Source organism: Theropithecus gelada, chromosome 8 (genome assembly GCF_003255815.1).
Source record: "Theropithecus gelada isolate Dixy chromosome 8, Tgel_1.0, whole genome shotgun sequence".
In the NCBI taxonomy this organism is placed as follows: domain Eukaryota; kingdom Metazoa; phylum Chordata; class Mammalia; order Primates; family Cercopithecidae; genus Theropithecus; species Theropithecus gelada.
Genome location: NC_037676.1, coordinates 60,064,574 through 60,075,631, shown reverse-complemented (window position 1 = coordinate 60,075,631; position 11,058 = coordinate 60,064,574). Strand labels below are relative to the sequence as shown.

At 38.6% G+C, this 11,058-nt stretch overlaps 1 non-coding gene across 1 annotated transcript; it reads left to right on the top strand.

The window, feature by feature from the left end:
- Positions 1-7,910: 7,910 nt before the first annotated feature.
- Positions 7,911-8,044, top strand: LOC112630861. The gene has a single exon (XR_003120990.1). It is a non-coding gene; the product is annotated as a small nucleolar RNA SNORA70 (small nucleolar RNA).
- The last annotated feature ends 3,014 nt before the right edge of the window (positions 8,045-11,058 follow it).

Here is an 11,058-nt window from a genome sequence, read left to right as displayed (position 1 = left end):
CTCCCCATCCATTTTTTTATTCTTAAATGTGAACATAACCAAAGGATCACCACATCATGAGGAAATTGAAACCAGAAATAGAGAGAGAATTAAATTTTTTAGTAGTTGTGCAAAGAAAGATGAAGACTGAAAGAACCAAATCCTCACCACTCTTTCTGAAAAGGTAAAGAATTCTTGTCTAAAGTTGATAAATCAGGAAATAAATATATAAGCTAATTGTTTACCGAGTAAAACTCTTTTTGTTGTGATATTTGTGGGACTGCAGGCCTAAATATAGGTCACTCCTACCCCAACACATATGCTTTAAAAGCCCAGAAAATGCCAAGTAATACCCAGAACCCTATAGACAACTCACATTAAAGAGACAGACCTAGTGAGGAGTTAGACCTTCCTAGAACACAGCAAAGAATGCTTACCAGCTAGTCTTATTTATTTATTTATTTATTTAGACAGAATCTTGCTGTGTCGCCCAGGCTGGAGTGCAGTGGCATGATCTCAGCTCACTGCAACCTCTGCTTCCTGGGTTCAAGCGATTCTTCTGCCTCAGCCTCCCGAGTAGCCTGGATTACAGGTGCGTGCCACCACATCCAGATAATTTTTGTATTTTTAGTAGAGATGGGGTTTCACCATATTGGCCAAGCTGGTCTCAAACTCCTGACCTTGTGATCCGCCCACCTTGGCCTCCCAAAGTGCTGGGATTACAGGCGTGAGCCACCGTGCCCAGCCTTGTCATTTTTTATTCTTAAATGTGAACATAACTGAAGGATCACCACGTCATGAGGAAATTGAAAATCAGGAATGAAGATTATAAAAAAAGAAACAAAAAAACTAATGGAGGAAGTATGTTTTGATAAGTAGAACTTTGAGAAACCTCTAATTAGAATATTCAGAAAATCAACATTTTTAAAGTAAAATAAGAGAATTGAGAGAATACTCAAATAATTTGAAAGTCTTTTCAAATATTAAAAATATAATTGCCAAAAAAAAATTAAATAGAAGGCCTTTTAAATCAAAGTGGCAAAAGTTTCCAGAACATAGAGCAAAATACTATGAAAATACAAGCATAATTACAGGGTGAAAAGAGACCTGCAAGATAAAATCAGGTGTTGTAATGCCAGACAATTGATAGTTTCAGAAAAGAAGAACATAGAAAAAGTAGAGAGAAAATTATTGAGAAGATAATAGGGTACAATTTCCTAGAATTTAAAAAGGACAAAGGGCTGGGTGCGGTGGCTCATGCCTGTAAATCCTAGCACTTTGGGAGGCCAAGGCAGGTGGATTGCTTAGGTCAGGATTTTGAGACCAGGCTGACCAACACAGAGAAACTCCATCTCTACTAAAAATACAAAAATTAGCCCGGTGTGGTGGCGGGCACACCTGTAATCCCAACTACTCGGGTGGCTGAGGCAAGAGAATCGCTTGAACCCGGGAGGCAGAAGTTGCAGTGAGCCCAGATTGTGCCACCGCACTCCAGCCTGGGCAATAAACTGAGACTCTGTTTCACAAAAACAAAACAAAACAAAAATAAAAATAAAAAGAACAATTATTTTCAGATTCTAGGGAGCAAGAAATTAACAAACATTTTTAACCTGGAAAGCAGTCGGTAGAGATTGGATTGGGAAGATGTAGGGCTCTGCAAGACAAGTATCCAAAGGAAAGAGGATTCCAAGCAACAGTTAGGATAATTGGTATGATGGGATATCCTGAGAATATAAGGGGCATTTTTTATGTGTGTCGAGAAGGAAAATAGGTTAACTGGAAACTACAAAAACCAAAACAAAACCCAAAAATAAAAAGCAAAACCCTGAAACTTGTAAGATTGTGATGGAAAAGATAAATGGAAGATTATCATATCAGTTTGCAGAGTGATCATTAAGATTATGATTGAAAAATGAAGATTATGTATAAGCTATCTATATAAGATAGATATCTATACACATGTGTACATTTGTACATTTTGTTATACAGGTATATATACTCCAAGGATTACCATATCATGAGGAAATAGAAAATAGAAAAAATATATATATACACACACACACACATACACATGCAACTATATACATATAGAGAGATATACATATATATGTATGTGTATATAGATATACATATATAGCTATATATGTATAAATAATATGTATACAGCCATATATTTTTATAGACACTATATCTATATGTACATCTATATAGCTGCTGTTGAAATTTAGAAAAGTAACAAGTAGTATGACTAAAAGCAATATCATCTTCACACATTCTTAGGAGAATGGTCAAGCAGAGCAAATGCTCATCTTTCATTGTGGGAAGGCAAGGAACATCTGTAGTTGATAAATCAGTCTTAATGACTTTGAACTCCAACTCCAGTTTCCTCTGACAGAACGTAAGTATGTAAGGGTCTAACCCTAAATCCCTGAAGGAATTCAGAGGAATTATTTTCTAGAAGCTGTAACTGTATCAAGGAAAAGACTTCCATACTCTGGCATTTTTGGATCACACAGCTTATGGGGTAGAGCACAGTTAGTCACCTGAATGGAGAGTTGTCCAGCCCATGTAGAGACTTCCTAAGTAGGTTTTTAGTGACCAATGCTTTTTCATTTTTTTCTTTATTTTCTTCTTATATAATAATATTTGACACACAAAAGAATATGTGATGTGCATATAAGCTATGAAGCCAAATAAGGAACAAATATTGGTGAAATCATAGCCCATGTAAAAGCTAAAGTAAGAGCTGCTAATAAGTTGTAAACACTATGAGTTTCTTTTCTATATCACATCTATTCTTCTTACCCACAGTTTATCACAATCCTGGATTCTGTAGTCATCCTTCTCATGCTTAAAAAAAATACAGATTTACCCCAGGCATGTTTTCTGCTGGATAATATATTTAGTTTTTCTTTGTTTTGAACTTTATAAAAACAATATTCTTTGTATATTATTCTGAATTATGTTTTCAGTTATTCAATCTTGTATTTGTAAGATTTCCCTGGAAAAGACCAGATAGTAAATATTTTAGTCTTTGTGAGCCATATGGTCTCTGTGACAACTACTCATCTCTGCTGTTGTAGCAGGCAAACAGCCGTAGACAATACGTAAACAAATGGGCATGGCTATGTGGTTTACAAAACCAGGTAGCCTAGGGGCCTGGCCTATCGGTTTAGTTTGAGTAAACCTGCACTACAATGTACAACACAAGTGAGCAGGATGTTTGTCTTGTTGAATATACTGTTACTAGATGCAGTGTAGAAGCTCAATAAATACTCTTGAATAAGTAAACACATATATACATACATTCATCTTGGTGACATACTTCTCTGAATATTTCCTTGAGATAAATTATTAGAAGCAGAATTTTTGCACCAAAGAGTATGCAGTCGTGATGTTTATTTCCAAGGCTTTACATAGCTCTTAAAAGTGTACCTTGTTTACTCACAGCAGCGACATGTAATAATGCCCATTTTCTCATGCCATTATCAAAATTAGCTATTATCAATTTCTGCTGCCCTTACCTTCCAAAATGAAAATAAATGAAACCTTGTTGTTTTATTTAACATTTTTTTTTAATTAACAGTAAGACTGGACATGCTCTTAAATAGTTTCCTGGTGTTTTATTTTCTTCTTTTGTGAAATAGATCTTCATATCCTTTGTATGTTTTTCTATTCGATTTGTTTTTGATGCTTCATAAGACTATTTGACTATAACAGAAATTAACCCCATGTGTATGTTAAAAGATGATGAGGCATCATTCAATATCTGAATTAAAAAGCTGAAGTTATTGCTTAGTATATTAAAGGAGAGTAATGCTGGTCAGGCACTGAGTGATGATTTTGTATAGGGTTTTTGGAAGGTGGTCAGGGATTAAGAGACTTCCAGAGGTGGAAGTAGGTTGAAATCCCTTTAGCAGAAGCCCGGTTACTTGTATGAGACTGTATTGATTGGTTTATATTCAGAAGTGCATTTACTGGAAAGTAAATCCCTGATGGGCTGAGTCAGAAACTCTGGGTCTCAGATTGGTTGGTTTACGAAAGACTATTCACTGAGGTAACTTGTCTTTGATGTGTGGAACAGATACACAAAATGGATTCTTCTGACTACTTGCTAACATTGCTGAAGGAAAGTCAGGTTTTTGTCATAAGAAAGTTTGAAGTTTTTTATAAACACATTTATTACTGTTTTACTTTTTAATTCTTGAGTTTGATGTCATGTTTTTCATGAATGTCCTCCACCTCCACCATGGTTGTAAAAAATCAATTTTCTTCTGAAACATTCACAGTGGTGTTTTTATTGATGCATAATAGTTGTACATATTCATGGGTACATGTGATATTCTGATACATGCATACAATGTGTAATGATCAAATTAGAGTATTTAGGCTATCCATCACCTTGAACAAGTATCATTTCTTTGTGTTGGGAACATTTCAAATCTTTTCTTCTAGTTATTTTGAAATATACAACATATTGTTGCTAACAATAGTCACCCTACTATGCTATTAAATGCTAGAACTTCTTACAAAAATTTTTATTTTAATAAGTTTTAGGTAACAGATGGTGTTTGGTTACATGGATAAGTAATTTAGTGGTCAATTCCGAGATTTTGGTGCACTTATCACCCAAGCAATGTACACGGTACCCAATGTGTAGTCTTTTATCCTTCAACCACCCTTTCCCCCGAGTCCCCAAAGTCCAATGTGTCATTCTAATGCCTTTGCATCCTCATAGTTCAGCTCCCATTTATGAGTAAGAACATATGATATTTGGTTTTCCATTTCTGAGCAACTTCACTTAGAATAATGGTCTCCAATTCCATCTAGGTTGCTGCAAATGCCATCACTTCATATATTTTTTTATGGCTGAGTAGTATTCCACAGTATATTTTCTTGTTGATTGATGGACATTTGGACTGGTTTCATATTTTTGCAATTGCAAATTGTGCTTTTATAAACATGCATGTACAAGTTTCTTTTTCGTGTAATGACTTCTTTTCCTCTGGGTAGATACCCAGTAGTGGGCTTGCTGGATCAAATGGTAGTTCTACTTTTAGTTCTTTAAGGAATCTCCCCCACTGTTTTCCATAGTGGTTGTACTAGTTTATATTCCCGCCAGCAGTGTAAAAGTGTTCCCTTTTCACCACATCCTTGATTGTGGCCATTTTTACAGTAATAAGACGGTATCATATTGTGGTGTTGATTTGCATTTCTTTGATGATTAGGGATGTTGAGCATTTTTTTATGTTTGTGGGATGTTTGTATATCTTCTTTTGAGAATTGTCTATTCAAGTCCTTAGCTCACTTTTTGATGGGACTATTTTTGTTCTTGCTGATTTGAGTTCCTTGTAAATTCTGGATATTAGTCCTTTGCCAGACGTACAGATAGTGAAGATTTTCTCCCACTCTATGGGTTGTTTGTTTTCTGTGCTGATTATTTCTTTCATTATGCAGAAGCTTTTTATTTAATTAAGTCCCGTCTATTTCTTTGTTTTTGTTGCATTTGCTTTTGGGTTCCTGGTCATGAAGTCTTTGCCTAAGCCAATGTCTAGAAGGGATTTTGCAGCATTATCTTCTAGAATTTTTATGGTTTGAAGTCTTAGATTTATGTCTTTGAACCATTTTGAGTTGATTTTTGTATAAACTGAGTGTTTAGAATCCAGTTTCGTTCTTTCATTTTTTCAAAAATATTTTGTCATCTGGAAATATATATATTTGGTATTATGTCTTTTTAACTTCATATTTCATTGTGATAACAAACTTTTTAAAATTAAACTTTAAGCTTTGGGATACATGTGCAGAACAGTTTAATTCTTCTACATGTGCCTTGCCAATTATCCCAGCACCATTTGTTAAATAGGTTGTCCTTTCCTCACTTTATGTTTTTGTTTGCTTTGTCAAAGATCAGTTGGCTGTGAGTATTAGGCTTTATTTCTGGGTTTTTATTCTGTTCTCTTGCCTATGTGCAAGGTCTATGTGCCAATTTTTATACCAGTACCATGTTGTTTTGATTACTATAGCCTCATAGTTTAGTTTGAAGTCAGGTAGTGTGATGCCTCCAGATTCATTCTTTTTCCTTAGTCTTGCTTTCACTGTGTGGCCTTTTTTTGTTTTCATATGAATTTTAGGATTTTTTTTGCTAGGTTCATGAAGAATGATCATGATATTTTGATGGGAATTGCATTGAATTTGTACGTTTCTCTTAACAGTATGGTCATTTTCATAGTATTGATCCTACTCATCCATGAGCATAGGGCATTGATATGGTTTGGTTGTGTTCCCACCAAAATGTCATCTTTAATTGTAGCTTCCATAATTCCATATGTTGTGAGAGGGTCTCAGTGGGAGGTAATTGAATCATGGGAGTAGGTCTTTCCTGTACTATTTTTGTGATAGTGAATGAGTCTCACAAGATCTGATGGTTTTATAAAGGGGAGTTCCCCTATACAAACTCTCTTGCCTGCTGCCATGTAAGACGTGATTTTGCTCCTCATTCACCTTCAGCCATAATTGTGAGGTCTCCTCAGCCATGTGGAAGTGTGAGTCAATTAAACCTCTTTCCTTTGTAAATTACCAAGTCTTAGATATGTCTTTATGAGCAGCATGAGAACATGCTGATAGAATAAAGTGGTACTGGGTAGTGGGGCACTGCTGTAAAGATACCTGGAAATGTGGAAGTTATTTTGGACCTGGGTAACAGGAAGAGTTTCAAACAGCTTGGAGGACTTGAAGAAGATAGGAAAATGTGGGAAAGTTTGAAACTTCCTAGAGACTTGGAAGACTCAGAACACAGGAAGATGTGGGAAAATTTGGAACTTCCTAGAGACTTGTTAAATGGCTTTGACCAAATGCTGCTGTCTCAGATGGAGAAGAGGAATTTGTTGGAAACTGGAGCAAACGTGACTCTTGCCATGTTTTAGCAAAGAGACTGGTGACATTTTTCCCTGCCCTAGAGATTTGTGGAACTTTGAACTTGAGAGAGATGATTTGATTTAGGGCATCTGTTGCAAGAAATTTCTAAGTAGCAATGCATTCAAGAGGTGACTTGGGTACTGTGAAAATCATTCAGTTTTATATATTCACAAAGATATGGTTTGCAATTAGAACTTATGTTTAAAAGGAAGCAAAGCATAAAAGTTCAGAAAGTTTACAGCCTGACAATACAATATAAAAGAAAATTCCATTGTCTGGGGAGAAATTCAAGCTGACTGCAGAAATCTGCATAAGTAACAAAGAGCCAAATGTTAATCCCCAAGACAATGGGGGAAATGTCTCCAGGGCATATCAGAGAACTTCATGACAGCTCTTCACATCACAAGCCTCCCAGAGGCCTAGGAGGGAAAAATGGTTTCCTGAGCTGGGCACAGGGCCTTGCTGGTTTGTGGAGTCTCAGGACTTGGTGCCCTGCATCCCAGCTGTGGCAAAAGGGGGCCAATGTACAGCTCAGGCCACTGCTGCAGAAGGTGCAAGCCCTAAGCCTTGGTGGTTTACACACAGTGTTGGACCTGCAGGTGCACAGAGGTAAAAGAATGTCTTTGGTATTTTGATATGAATGGCATTGAATTTGTAGATTACATTGGGTAGTATAGTTATTTTAACAATATTAATTCTTCCAATCTATGACTGTGGTTGTCTTTCCATTTCTAGGTGGCATATTAAATTTCTTTTATTTGTGTTTTGTAGTTTTTATGGTAGATGTCTTTTACTTCCTTGGTTAAAACTTATTCAAGATATTTTATTTTTGATGGTTATTGTAAATGGAATTGCTTTCTTGATTTCTTTTTTAGCTAGTCAGTCATTCATGTGTAGAAATGTCACTGATTTTGTATACCAATTTTTATTCTGAAATTTAGTAAATTTGTTGATAAGTTCTAAGGGTATTTTGATAAAGTCTTTTTGTGTAGGACTCCCATAAGAATTTCTTCTTCCTGCAGCCAATTAAGCCAACTGAGTTCCTTTCCTCATGGGGGCCCAGTGTGCAATGGTTGCAAACAGCAGCTTCCCTGGTAGTGATGCAGACTGTTTGTTGTATGGGTTGCTCTAAGGGACCTTAGAGACAGTCCTTTCAGATGGATGTTCATGTCTCTGACCTTGCACTACCCCAGTGTAGGCTCCAAACAGGCATGCGAGGTGCCACTGGAAAACCCCAGGGCACTGTGGCCAGGGTTCACATTGGCCAAGTTATGTCATTCCGCAGCAAGCTGCAGAACAAGGAGCATGTGATTGAGGCCCTGTGCAGGGCCAAGTTCAAGCTCCCCAGCTGCCAGAAGATCTACATCTCAAAGAAGTGGGGCTTCACCAAGTTCAATGCCAATGAATTTGAAGACATGGTGGCTGAGAAGCGGCTCATCCCAAATGGGTCAAGCACATTCCCAGTCATGGCCCTCTGGACAAGTGGCAGGCCCTGCACTCATGAGGGCTTCCACTGTGCTGCCCCCTCTTAATACTCACCAATAAATTCTACTTCCTGTCCACCTAAAAAAAAAAAAATGCTTTCACTTCAATTACCCCTCTCTCTTATGTGCTTTTAGTCTGTTATTTTAGTTTTATCCTGATTCCCTCAATAAACATTAGTATATTAAAAAAAAAAAAAAAATTTCTTCTAGGGCAGGTCTAGTGGTGATGAATTCCCTCAACTTTTGCTTGTCTGGGAAATACTTTATTTCTTTTTTATTCCTGAAAGATAACTTCGACGGTTATAGTATCTTTGACAGATTTTTCCTTCAGAACATTAAATGTATTACCCCATTCTCTCCTGGCCTGTAAGGTTTCTGCTGGGAAATTTACTGTTAGTGTGATGGAGGTTCCCTTATATTTCACTTGATGCTTTTCTCTTATTGTTCATAGAATTCTCTTTTTATTTTTGACTTCAAAGTTTGAGTGTAATGTGCCACAGATATGACCTTTGTGAGTTGGATGTATTTGGGGATCTTTGAGCTTCCTTTACCTAGATGTCTACCTCTCTTGCAAGACTTGGGAAACTTTAAGCTATTATTTTGCTATACAGGTTTTCTATATCCTTGCTCATTCCTTCTCCTTCTGGAACTTTCAAAATTTAAATATTTGGTTGCTTTATGGTGTCCCATATGTTACATAGGCTTAAAAAATTGGTTTTTACTCCCTCTTCTTATTTTTTTTTTTTGTCTCACTGGGTTATTTCAAAAGATTTGTTTTCAAGTTCAGAAATTCTTTCTTCTGCTTGACGTAGTCTATTGTTTAAGATCTTGCTTGTATATTTTATTTCATTTATTGAATTATTGAGTTACAGGATTTATTTTAAAATAATATCTATTTCTTTGTTGAATTTCACAGATCATAAATTATATTTTCTGCTTTCTTTGTATTGTTTATCCATGTTCTCTCATATCTTAGCTTCTTTAATGTCATTATTTTGAATTCTTTTTCAGGCATTACATAGATTTCTTTTTCTGTTGGAAGGTATTGCTGGAGAATTGTTGTTTTCCATTGCAGATGTTATCTTTCCTTTCTTTTTCATGTTTCTGGTGTTCTAACATCGATGTCTGTTCATCTGCTATGACAGTACTACTTCTAATAACACAGATTGTTTTTTGTACAGAATGATTATTTCCCACTGATGTATCTAATGTTGTTTGGGTAGGGGTCTTTGGCTTTGATTCTGGGTGGATGTAATAGTCTCCATATGATTTCTCCTGTAATCAGTGTCAGTGGTACCTGAGTTCCTCAGTGGCCTAGGCTACAGTTGTTAGCAAAGGATGTGGTGAGGGTTTGCTGCGGACAGGAATGTCAGGTAGGCTGGTCCGTGGGAACCAGTGGTGGCAGCAGCAGGCTGGCTATGCCAATTTTGGGGCCTCCAGTTGGATTGTTCAAGTCCTGGTAATGGCAGTGGTGGGCCAGGTGGGTAGGTGGATCCTCAGGCCCCTGGGTGGCATGAGTGGCGTTAACAATGGCAGCTATAACAGTGGGCTAACCCTTGGGTGTCTCTGTCCTCAGGCGCCTTAACGGTGCACACAGGTACAGGCTGTGGTGGGTGGGTTGTTTGATTCCCAGGTCCCCAGGTGGCATGCTGGGGCATTGGCAGTGCTAGTGGTAGATGGGGTAAGCTTATCTTCAATACCCTGGATAGTGTGCATGGGTGCCAGCAATGACAGGCAGGGTGGATTAATCCCCAAGCCCCCAGAGGATGCATGAAAGTACTGCCAGTGGAGGCTGCTGGCAGGGTGGGCTTGTCTTCAAGTGCCCAGATGGCACATGCATGCACTGGCAATGGATGGGCCAGGCCTGTTGTCAGGACCCCTGATTGTGCTCATGGGCTCCAGCTGTGGCAGGCAGGTGCGCCTGTCCATCAGTTGATGGTGCTCGAGTGCACCGTGTGTTGTGGGCAGGGAAAATTGATTCCCAGGCATCAGGACAATGAATGTGGGCAGTGGCAGTAGGGGCAGTGGGCAGGGTAGATCTATCCTCAGGCCCCTGGGTGGCTCCCGAGTGGGTCAGTCCCCAGACCCCATAAAAACACCTGCCAGTGTGCAGTGGCTCTGCTGCTTGCGGGTAGGATGGAGTGTAATCATTGGTAGCAGCCTCAGGCATGCTGCTCTTAGGATCTTTGGAACATGGGCTTTGGCAGCCTTTGTCCCAAGGCAGCCTCCTGACTGTGCTGCACTGCTGGTTCGTCGGGGTGTAGGACATTGTGTGGACTAAAGTGCTGGGCACCTCATCACACAGCTGGATCCAGCTGGCATTATGACTCTGCAGACCCCTGGGTGAATGTGATGGGATGTCAGCAGGGCTCCAGTAATGTGGAGGTACAAGGACTGTTGGGCCCCAGGGCAAGGTGTTGTCTGGTGGGGACTGGGTTCTCAAAATGGTGCCATGAGGTGGTTACTTGGTCCTTGAGAAGGTGTGTGTGACCAAGGGTGAACTTTCTCTCTGGAACAATGCCATCATATGGACTCCAGGTTGCTCCCTATACTAGTCTCAGGGAATGTGAGAGCTGAGAATCTCTTCCATGGCCAGGATTCTAAGAATTGGTGGTGGGAATAGGGGACCATTGGAAATCTCTTATCTCTTTCCTACCCTGCGGAGTTTTTCCTGGCTTCA